Source organism: Calonectris borealis, chromosome 9, assembly GCF_964195595.1.
Source record: "Calonectris borealis chromosome 9, bCalBor7.hap1.2, whole genome shotgun sequence".
Classification (NCBI taxonomy): domain Eukaryota; kingdom Metazoa; phylum Chordata; class Aves; order Procellariiformes; family Procellariidae; genus Calonectris; species Calonectris borealis.
This window is the reverse complement of record NC_134320.1, coordinates 7063645-7076030: the sequence shown is the minus strand read 5'-3', so window position 1 is coordinate 7076030 and position 12386 is coordinate 7063645.

Below are 12386 nucleotides of genomic sequence, written 5' to 3'. Positions count from 1 at the left end.
CTTTCCTAGTGTATACAAGGTAGTTTCAACACTTCGATAATAAGGAGGGGTTTGGTTGACCTGAACTTCAAGCTGCATTTCTGATATTCTTTCATTCACTCCCTCACATGAAATCCAAATTCCCTCATTCTGAAACTCCCTTGTATCAAAAACTAGATAAATTTAAGCAACTAGCCATGAAATAAATTCTCTGCTTTTCTAATTAATACACAAAAGGCACTGTTTGCAGAAGACTTTCTTCTAGACATTGTTATTGTCATGGATGTCTAGCTGTGCTTCATTTGTGCTTTTCTGTAGATTTTTTTCAAATGGGAAGAAATCAGCAGCTATATGAAATTAAATGCAGCTATATGAAATTCAGTTATTTGTCCTGCCAGCTTTTGATATTACTTTCCTCCACTTTCATATTAAAAAACAAAACAAAAGAATCTAATAGAGTGCAAATGGATTAATTTTCAACTGTTATCCAGCAAAGATAGGTATTGTGAAATCACTGTTTTTCAGTTGACAAAAAACACCTATTTATGGGCTATGACTATTTAGCTCCTATTGCTGAATTACACTGTGTGACTTGGAGGATGGCATTCATCAGTCCCAAGAGTCTTCAACTTTTTTCTGTCACAGGAACCAGGAGTTACAGAAGTCCTCGACAATTATCAAGAGGAACATGAGGCACAAGTTACTTAGTGATATAAAAATAAAGGCATCTATTTATGGGTTTGTTATAGCTCCAGAGACTATTTCATGGCTAAGGACCTTCATTTCCATTTCTAACTTGAGTACGTTTTTTGTGTCAGATTTCACTTCTTGCATTGTCTCAGAGGGTAAGAATTTTTCTGGCCCAGTTCTCAAAGAAAGGAAATTTCCATTGTGTTCTGTAGGTGTTTGGGCTCCAGTAGGAATAGCAACAGGGATCCATTTCCCTGCCGTAAGGAATGAGAATTTCACAGTCAACTCCACTGCAGTCCCTCAGATCTGGTGGGGACTAGGACCCTGACAGATGACTTTAGCCTCTTTAGGCTGTGCAATTTAAGCTCTCAAGTACTCCACCACCCTACCAGCCCTAGGTTTATTATATGAGTAGCTGTTAGAGTTCAGCATTCCAGTCTCTCTGGTAATATGTTTCTTATCTCATCATTATATAAAAGCATTAAATAATGAATAACATAATATAAAAATCAAGTTTTAATGTTACACTTAAAGACAATCATACTAGTGAAAGACCAGCACACATAATGATTTAAAGGAAAGACTGAAAGCAATGTAGGATTTCATAATGTGGGAGAAACATGGAATGCAAGGATAATTCTGAACATAACCAAAAAGCAGATCTGAATCTGAGACACCAATCATCCATCACAGCAAAATAAATGTTCTTCCATTCCACCTGCCACACCTTGTACAGCTCATATTTCTGCTTGTAGCATACCCCTCTTCCTCTAGGGTTTAGCTAACCAGAAGGCCTGAGGAAATATCCTGTTCCTAGGGACCTGTTTCATTCAAAGTATTTTGACACAACATAGTTAAAAGCAGCAAACGAATGCCTGATCTCACATTAAGTGGAACTCTCTTCTCTACCACCAGCTGTTCAGAGAGAAAAATTCTTCCTGGCATAGCACAGGTGGAACATACAAAGTGCAAATTAAAGCTGAGGCTTCTACACAGCAAGGGTGGAAGACACAGCAGCTGTGCTGGCCTAGTGATCTGTGCCCCTGACCTGCACACAGGGGAGTGATGAGATGGGATGCAAGGACAGGCAAGAACAGGGCCTCAGAGCAAGTGTGGGCAGCAGGGTGAGCTGCAGCAGCTACAGAGGCTGTAAACAGCACCCGGGCTCTAATTTGGAAGCGAGTTTCACTTCTGAACACATAACCTGTTTCAGTGAAATTCATTTAACCTTCTCAAATCTAAATGCTGTAGTTTTTGATTTAGCAGTATTTTAATATCTGTAAAAGATATTAAACTATACAGCTTACTGTTAATATTTATTATTCCCCTAAAAAAGCAGAAGCTGTACAGATAGCTCTGTACAATCGATGCTAATGAAAACCAATCAATAGCCAAACATATAACAGCTGCTGATTTCAGTTGTACCAGGACAACCTCATATAGCTGCCAGATTCATTCTGACATAAGAGACATGAAAGATCAGATTTGCTGACATATTCCAATGGTCTGAGTCACTGTGGCAATGCAAATCAGCAACAAACCCCGCTTAGCTCAATGAATAGCAAGGACTCTGGCTTCTCTGAAGCGAAGAGGAGCAAAGCTGCAACAATATACCGGTGCCACTGAGATAACGAACTACCTCAGCTGGGTTACGGAACTGAAAACAACATGCAGCAAGTGTGACATTTGCCACATGTTTTGCGTTTCATTTTTTGGAGTATAGCTAGAACATTTCTTGTATTTTCCAGTGTGGGCTGTTCATTTTTGTAGGCCACCTCATTATGTATTCGTGAGACTGTCTTGTTTGCTGCTTCTTTATCTCTTCTGTATCAGAAGGAATTTAGTCTCACAGCACAACTCTCTGGGAGACAGGGGTAGGCATACTGATGTGTGAGGGAAAACAAGAAAAATACATATTTTCAAAATACAAGCATGGAAAATATCTTAATAAAGGTCCCAAAAGCCAAGAATCTTAAACTCTTATATGCAGAAGACACAATATTTTACAGATCTGAAGTCCTTCCTGCTTATGTGCAATGAGCAGTAATATTAGTCCCCAATGGATGAGAATAAACCAGAGTATTACTTTCCACTTTAGAGAAAGAACTGGTTCTAATAACACCTCCAAAATTTAGAATGGAGAAACGTAACTACACACAGTAATTTTCTTAGAATTAAAATAGGTAATTTTTACACCTATCTTTGTAGGAATCTAGTATCTTTAAATATTCCCAGTATTTTAATTTCACATACATTATTAAAAAGCACAGGCCAACATATGATAGCCTTCCCTATAATTTGGGTCATTTCTCAGTTACGATAATCTGAATGTTTTCAGTGAGAACTAACTTGAACAAAACATTATGTTGTGAAGAAATTCTGACTTAAAAATCCTGCAGTAGACTTTAAGCATAATTAGACTTTGCCTCTTCATCTCTCTTAGTAGTTGTCCTACAAAGGTCCTTATTTGTGTTTATCACAGCTGTTACAGCTGATTGCTGAGGGATGGCCTTTGAAATACCTTGCAAAAGCTTTAAGACTAAAGTACAAGATATTCAGCTGAATCCAAGATCGGACAAAATGCCAGTACAGCACTGGGAACTCTGCTGTGTGCATTTTCCTTAATTCAGCAGCTGATCCCAGCTTGTTGAGCTAGTTGTTTTCATGCAGTTTTCGTAACAGCAAAACATTCAGCAGGATGCAACAGTAAAACACAATGGTAAGAAGGGGATATTTCCAATCAAAAGTGACTGGATGCACAGGAAAGGGTGGAAACAATTTCCCTAAGTGATGCAGCTTGTTAAACTCTTTTGGATACCTGTATTTGTAAATGTCAGTGAGAATATGGGTGGATAAAGCAGGAAATGACAAAGTGAACCTATTCCAGCTTTCCAAATTCAGAGAGGAATATTATATTAATCAGCTCAAAAAGGAAGAGACAAATATACCCTACACCCCTTACGGCAGGACCATGCCACTTATGACAACCCTTTGGTATGGGAACAGGGACTTTTCAGTGTCAACTGTATATGAAACTGTTAGCAGAATGGTCACACACATTTATTAAAAGCACAACATTATTTGCCTGTTGAAATTTATGATATGGGGAGAAGTACATTTGTAGCTGTTGTGCAAGAAAACTGCTGGTGATTGCAGATTTGGGAAGAAACTGTGAAAGACCATACATCAAATAAAAAACACAGTATCTACAAGTTTGGTGGTATCTTAGGAGTTTTCTCTATTCTCAGGGCAGATTAAACTTGTCCTCTCACTTTACCACCCTTTTCCGTACTGTTACCATTGTATATACAATAAGACCAGCTCTGGCACTTACATTGAACTGCACAAATATCTATCTGAAATGCAAATCTATGACAAAAAAAAAAAAGGGATCATTATATTTGTCCTGCTCACTTAGGCAACAGTAGTTTTACCTAACTTTAAATATCACATACTTCCACATGCAAACACTAGAACTGGATCAGGGAACAGCACATAAATGTCCCATATGGGACTTTATTTTGGAGTACCAAAGTGCATCCATAATGGGCAAAGCCCCACAGTAGCTAACACAGCAACCCACAACGGGAAGGTTAGCCGTGTGCTTTTCTATTTTGTGTTGAACTGGAGGCTAAACGCCATATACAAGAATCACGTCCTTACAAAGTAAATGCATTTTTTTCAGAGCTGTGTTTCTGATTAATTCAGTCTTCTCTCTGAAGCAGCTTATTATTGTTCTGTTCTCCAGTGCGTGAAATCTAGCTTTTCCCCGCTTCATATTTTCTTTAGTTATGGGTTTTTTGTAACAATTGTATGGATTTCTTATCAGTGGTGCCAATGTTTCATTTAAAATATTGCTAAAGAGAATTTTAAAGGTATCAAAATCAAACTGCACAGTACTTTCCTTGCTAATCCAGTAAGTGTAGGAGGAGCAAATGATCACTCACTGGACCTTCTGTATAAGTTGCGCTACGGGCACAATTTCAATGCTAACAAGGATTTTACTGATGTATAATTTTAAAGTTGGACATATATTCCATTACAGACTCTACAAAGAGGCAATCATAATATTATGATTTTTTCGGTGGGTTTTCTTTCATTCTCACTTGCAGATACATGAACCAAAATACATTTTTTAGACAATTCAGTCTGGTAGGCAGTATATAAAGTTGCAGAAGGGTACATGTATAGAAAGTAGCTACCAATAAACTTCATCCTACAAACGTTTGGTACAATTTCCTACTAATTTTTATATCAGTTGCTTTAACTTTTCATAGCTTACCTCCTTTTTCAGTATTAATTTTAGGTGTTGCACACTGCATAGCTTAGGGATGAATATTGAATGACACAGACCAAGATTTCATTGCCTGTTATTACTGCTAAAAGGAATGACATGACTCAGTTATTCTTTATTGTGTTACATACTTTGCTTCTGTATCTGCTAGTCAAAAGTTATTTTAACCCTTCCTTTGGCAAGACGGGGCAACCACATTTTAAAATAGTTGCATTATATTTTTTTAGATGCCTTTTTGCTTCTAAGCCCATACTGACATAGCCTCTTTTACAGATGGAATTAAAAAAAATCATTCTTCACAACTACTGCAAGAAATTCTAGTTATGTTCAAAAATATTTATATTGTTTACTAAATGAATACTTCAGAGGAGTGTGTGGAAAAAAAAGTATTTCTTACTGACACTGGTGGCATCAGAATGTCATCTTCACACAGAGAAGTCTGTTACTTGATACCCATAGGAGTTCTGCAGGGCAAGGATGGTCCATTGCCCAGAGTGTTGGCCTGAGACTCAAATTTGGATATCTATTATTTCACAAATTTCCTATTTTACCTTGGCCAAATTACACAAACGCAAAGTTATCCACATGCTATAGATTACTTCGGGGTTATCTACCTAAACAGTTTTAAGAATCTGTATCCATTTTTCTCCTCTAAAATGTAGACAGTATATCCTTACCTGATACAGATGTCAAGCTAATAAACGTTTTAAAGATCATCAGTTCCTCTGTAAGAACTGCCAATGATTGATACGAGGAAAAGTTACCTAGGTTTTTTGAAGCATCTCTTTTTGAAGAATTCTTATTCTAACTTAAGGCCAAATTCATTTCTTGAATAAAGCAGTACCACTGTCATTAACCTCACTGAATTGCAAGCCTTGGCAAAAAAAAAACCCTTTCCTACTATTGCTTTGATTCAAATTATTCATATTTAGAGAAAGCCAAATTAGTAGGAAATGCAAATTCAGTTCCATAAAGCAATTTCAGAGATAATGAGCACTTGCATCCTCACTGCAGAAAACTTTATAAGAGGAACCCTTTATTGCCTAGCTCACAACCCAGTGTCACTACGTATGGGCTCAGGAAACTCTCGAGTTATGTTTCCTTTAACCTAACCGTCCTTTAATATACCTATTTCTAGGAATAACACATCCATAGATGGCTGAACCGTTCTTGACTTAAGATGCTTTATTTTAGATGTGAAAAGATTTAAATTACATATTCATTCCCTAGCTATTCATTCTTTTTCTTTTTCTGGCTATTTTGTTGGAGTTTTTTAAGACTTCTCTTAAGGAAAGTCCATTATCTTTGCAAGAACATCAGGCATACTTTTTCTTCTTCAATCCTGTTCACCTTTGCAAACTGCAAAGAAATGGAGTCGTTTTAAATATGGCACTGTTGAACTCACTGCATTTCAGTGTTCACATACATTAAAGTTCTGGGATTTCTTTTCCCTCCTCTTTGCTACTATTTTACTCTCTGATTTTCTTTCCTTTCTGAAAAAGGCCAGCCCTTTCTGTAGTTGTTTGACTGTCTGATTGTACACAGAAACAAAAATTAGAGCTTAGAGACACAAGTGTTTTAAAATGTTTAACCTTTTTGCATATGCAGTTAATATTTCCTCCAAAGAGACACTGCTCCTCTCACACATAATTGCAATTTTATTTTTAACTATTCTTTATTCAATGCCATACTTTACCTTGAAGGTTCATAACTTTTATCTTGCAAAGAAATCTGTCATCGCTTCTGTTGGGGTTTACAGTATTAAATTCCAAAAGACTAATAGTCCTGCAGCTGGCACTGAAGTTGTTCACTTATGCAACTCTAAGGGCTCTGTGCTGGCATCATGCTCTGCCACCAACAAATACTACTACTGGGAGGAATGCAGAGAAACAAAACAGGAAGGAATGAAATACCAGATTTCAGCAGTACATGAGGGGTGCAGACGTACTGTAGCTTTAACAAAAATCAAAATCTACTTGTTATACTCATGAGTCTCAAATAAACATTTGCAGAAAAGTCTGGATAGGGCAGAAGAAAGAGATGAAGAGCTGTTTTAGTACATTCTTTTCTTCTCTTTCTCTATAACATTAGCAGCATGAAGAAATGACACTACAGTAATGTTACATCACTCTACATTATGCGATTATGCAATCTTTGACCATGCAGGCACCAGGATCCAGAGAGGCAGATGTGGCCCTCATGTAAAAGGGTTAGTCCTATAGAACCAACAACAGGATTGAAGGTCTGCTAAAGTAAAGATACTGCAGCCTGGAGAAGCTCAGGGGATGCCGGGACAAATGGAATTGATGGTTTGGTTTTTTTTGTTTATTTGTATTACAGATGCCTAAGGGGGAGAAAGAAACAAGCTAACTAGTCTGCTCTGTACATTATGAATATTTTCAGCAGAATCGTTGTTTCTTCTACTCTCCTTTTCTAATCTAAGCAGCACTTGGGAAATATCTTAAAAACAGGCTGAATTTGCTTCTCCTGCTGCTAAAACAGCTACTAGTTTACACAAGCCTTAGCTTATAATTTTGACAAACTAAGTATGCAAATCCTGATTTTTGTGTCTGTCTTGCTACATTAAAAAACCCACATGGCATTATGATTGCATGTTTGGAGGAGTTTTCTTACTATAAACATTTCAGAAATTAGCAGAAGCAGTCATTAGAGGAAACAGTAAAATTGCTCAGTAGAACAGGAGGAAAGTGAACCTGAAAAGAACAATACAGGTAATGCGGATAGGCAAAAGCCTAAAGCTAAGTGAAAAGACTTGGCCAAGTTGCAAGCAAAATGAGAGTTGAGCTAAGGAGGAAGACAGCAGTCCGTAGTCACTGGAGCCACTACATTGGAATATTGCACTGTTTAAGCAGGGGGTACTGAGGTATCTTTTCAGGCTTTTTTGGTCTCCTGGAAACAAAGTTTTGTTCAGGGGAAGAACTCAAATAACCACCTTCCCCAAGACCCAAATAGGTAATAAAAAACCATGCAGATTTCATGTTAAGGTGGAGAGTAGTAACTGGTCACATCTTCCTCTCCCCTCTAAATAGAGGTACCAAAGCTAGGGCCAACATGAGGACACACTGTTCCCAAACATCTGAGCTACCTCAGGACTTCCTCCAGTTTTGTGAGTGGAACTGTATCTTTTCTTTCAGAAGACATGATAGAATATCCATAAGAAAGCTTTTGGTACAATATCCCCCTCCTGAACGGCTTTTAATATAAGAGACAATCATTGCCTGAAGTACAGCAAGGCAGATGCAGACTTATTCTGAGGTTTGTACCTGCAGCTACAAAAATATGAGCAAAAAATCTCATTGACATAAAGGAGCCCCTCCTTCATACCAAGACAGTTTCATATTCCAGACAGTTCTCACCATACTCTGATCACACCATTAATCATAAAGGCCCCATAGCTAACAACGTATCCTCTTCTTTGGGAAGAACAAAACAATACTAAAAGGTCAATAGAAGTAACAGCATGAATCATAATAGCAGGCAATTACATCTGCTGTGGTATCAACAAGGTACTCAAAAAAAGGCATCAGAAGTTGCTTGCTCAATGACTGAAGCAGATGGATAAATGAGCTCATCAGTGAAAAACTAGTTGACTGACAGCTATAGCAAATGCCTTGACTACAGGTGCTTGAAGTTCATTACTATTAATGGTGGGTTCCTGCTTGGAGGCCTCAGTTACAGAAACCCCAGTGGAACTAATAGTTAGCAACAAAGACATTTCTTCTCAGAGCTTTGTTAGAACATTGATGCATTGGGGGTTAGGATTTAATGGCGCATTATATGTTGAGGATTTGGACTGGTAATTTTAACTACACTCATTTGCTAAGTTTTTGTTAAAATCTTTTGTAAAAGTCTACTCCATTTGAGTCAACTTCAAGAAGTTATCACAAGATATGCTATTTCAGATAGCTGTTTTAAACAGCTGAGCGTGACTGTTAAGTATTTCGTATCATGAAGAGAAACATGATACACCAGCTTTTACACAACCATGGCACGTTCTTTTTGTGTGTTTTACTGCAGTAAAAGCTCCCACCTGCATTATCCACTTGGAGATGCATTTAAATGTCTTATGCAGAAATGTTATCCCACCTCTTTTGCAAACTTTCCTTCTGTTCTTACATATCAAGTAACCCAGCTAAGAATTTTTTGCACATAACCATACAAATCATTCTGGTCTTGAGCGTCTTTCACAAAACTACAATCATGCAGTGAGGGTCAGCATGTTACGAGAATACCCTAACGAATTACAGATTGCAGAATGAAGAACTAATTTTTGCATTCAAATTCTAGCAGAAATTTCTAGAAGAAAAGGTACCTCGGAAAGCAATGTATGGATAGTCTCCACTTCTGAACTTGTCTCTGAATTCCTCTACTTTCATACAGATAAATTGACTTGCACTTGTAATCTCATTAGCCAAAAATTCTTGCAATATCTTACAAACAGTAACATGATTTCTGCTTTTTTATTTTTGTTGGATATACCGGTTTATACATATAAAGCCCTCCATCACACATATTTCCTGTTTATTCCTGTTTAATATACACAAAATGTCAGTAATAACTGAATATCATCTAACATACTGTCCAGGTCTTTCTGGAAAGTAAACTAACGGCAACCTGTTGAATCTCGCTAAGGAGAGACTTTGCAATTTTCATTGGAGCATGCAAATAAATAAAATTACTTATGCTGCAAAAAATGTTAGTAAAAAGTATTTTTGAAAGTCACAGATCAGGGAATATAATTTTTTTTTATAAACCATGAAAATATATATAGTAATATCTCAATTAACTATACCCATAATTACATTTAATGCAACTGAGAATAAAGTTCTTGAAGTGTATCTGTATCTTCTTTGGTATCACTTGAAGTGATACAGCCAGGCTGACACACCTCTGTTGATTTAAACGGTGCCTTTAAACACACTGCAATAAATGTGCAGCTTGCCTAATGTTAATCAAAAATATGCACTAGACCAATGATCCAATGCATTAATTATGGTATATAATTGCAGTAAAATAATAAACAGCCACAGCCTGAATAATGTTTATAGTTAGTTGACAATACTTTTCCAGTCAATTATCAAACACTTCCCCCCCCGAATAAAAGCTTTACTATAGATTTAGGGGAACAAACAATATTTAAAACCTCATGCAGGTGACATTCATGAGATATTTTTCTAATCATTCAGCAATAACTTATTCACTTTTTTCTTCATTTTATTCAACCAAATTGCTACGAGCACACTTGCCAGGACATTCACGTTGTAACACTTACCTTCATGTGTGGTTCTCAAAAACATTATTTCTTTACAAAATAGAACACTGAAAATTGAATAGATTATTTCTTGAGGGCAATGAAAATAATGTTGTTTGCTGCTATTTTTCTAGGTTTGTACATATAATAAGACTCAAATTAGCTCCTTGGGAGGGTAAATGTAAAGTAAAGTCCATTCATTGTACAGCAGAAGCAATAACTCATTTTAATCCCGTGTTAATATAATTTTGCACGGATTTTTTAGAAATAGACTGATTCTGTTCCATTCTGGTGCAAATTATGCATCCTATGCACATTCTGAGCATGCCTTGATAACCACAGATTCCATTATGTGTTTAATAATTGACTATTCAATAGAGCATTGATGCATTTTTGTCTGGAACTAATTCACCTTTGTCTGTGTATCAGCATGAATGTACAGTGAATTACAGATATGGTCTTGAAATGTAGAGGCCATATGCTTTATTCATCTCAGGTTTTTTAAACTACATATTCATGACAGGCACTGCTTGGAAATTAATATCCTAACTTGTATATGCTAGTATATATACAAAATGATTTATTAGAGCAGTGATTCATTGAAAAGCACCTTGAACCTTCATCTGGAAAACAGGACCTCCTGTAAAAGGCCTGACCTCGAAAATGGAATTGCTCATTGCTGTTTGCAGAGATATGAGTGACATGGCATATTAACAAATAAAAACAGTGCTTAGAGTATTTAAAATATCAAGTTAAAAAAAGCCACAGAGAAAATTCCTATTACTCATACATATGAATATCTCTGTGGCAGAAAAGCAAGCGTAAGTCAGTCCCCACTGTTCCATGCAGACCTGGTACCCCACCATTGCCAACTCGGAGAGAGGGGAAAAAAAAAAGCTTTGTAACAAAGTGCTTATCCACAAATATAGGATGTTCTATCTCACCAAAAAATAAGCATCTCCATCACCTCTGTTCTCTCCAAACAATCCTAACCAAGATCAATCAACCTTGGTAGTTTCAAGCACAAATTACTGATTTAGGTCATACAACCCCACTGAATTCAGTCAGCATTAGCCAAGAACAAAAAATAGACTGAAAAAAACAATCTCTAAAATTTTCAACAAATGACATATAATCTCAAGGAGAAGGAGCAGTAATTTCTCTCCATTGGGAAAAATTATTGTTTAGCTATACAGTAACCAAACTACTTTGTCATCTTTGGAAGCTAAAGGTGAAGTTGGTCTATAGTATGTTAGTCAAGCCAGTACCTTTAAGAGCAATAAATTCACATAAAAACTATTCACATCACTTTGCCATAACTGCACGATTGGCCCAATGGTGTCTTTGAATTTCCTCTAACTATAATCAATGCCTAATGCTTCAGAAGAAAGAGAGTAATGCCCTGAAATAAGACATCAGTTGCTTTTATCCTGATCTGTAAAATCATAAATGTTAAATTCATTAGCCAGTTATCGAGTTCGTATAAGACACCCCCCTTCCCCCCCAATACAGTGATAGGTCAGTGATATCCTATGGATGATTACGGACTATAGAAAGTCTTACTGATTTCACTTATTCCAAATTTGCTTGTCTTGATCTTCACCTTGGGTTACTTCTAGTCACTGGGGTAGACAAAGTCTAAGTAACTAGTGAACCCTTCATAATTTTGATTCCACCAGTCAAATCTGGTGAAAGCTTGCTTCTATCTAATAATTTGATCTTATAACATATACAGGCTGACATATATAATGTTAGAATATATGCTAAACAAATGATAGTATTCAATTTAGCATTTTAAAAGATTTCAGTTACAGAACATGCTATTACTTTATCATTATTATTAGCAAGTGTTTATTCTCAGATAACTGCAGAGTATACTATCATTTCAAACATCTCTTGGCAAGCTTACCTTAATTCCTGCTGCCTCCCCAGCCATCCATCCTGATTCTTTCGTTTTAGTATCTCAATGTGTTCACTTCAAACCATAACAGACTTTCTTCCCTTAATTTGCAGTTAATTATTTTCCCTCAGAGGGTTTAAGGAACACAATAGACTAAAAAGTACCCCTTATTTTGCAAGATGACAAAGGGTACTGCAAATAATTTTTACGCACCAACATGCACCCATATCTTAAGAGGCATTTCTTTAAAC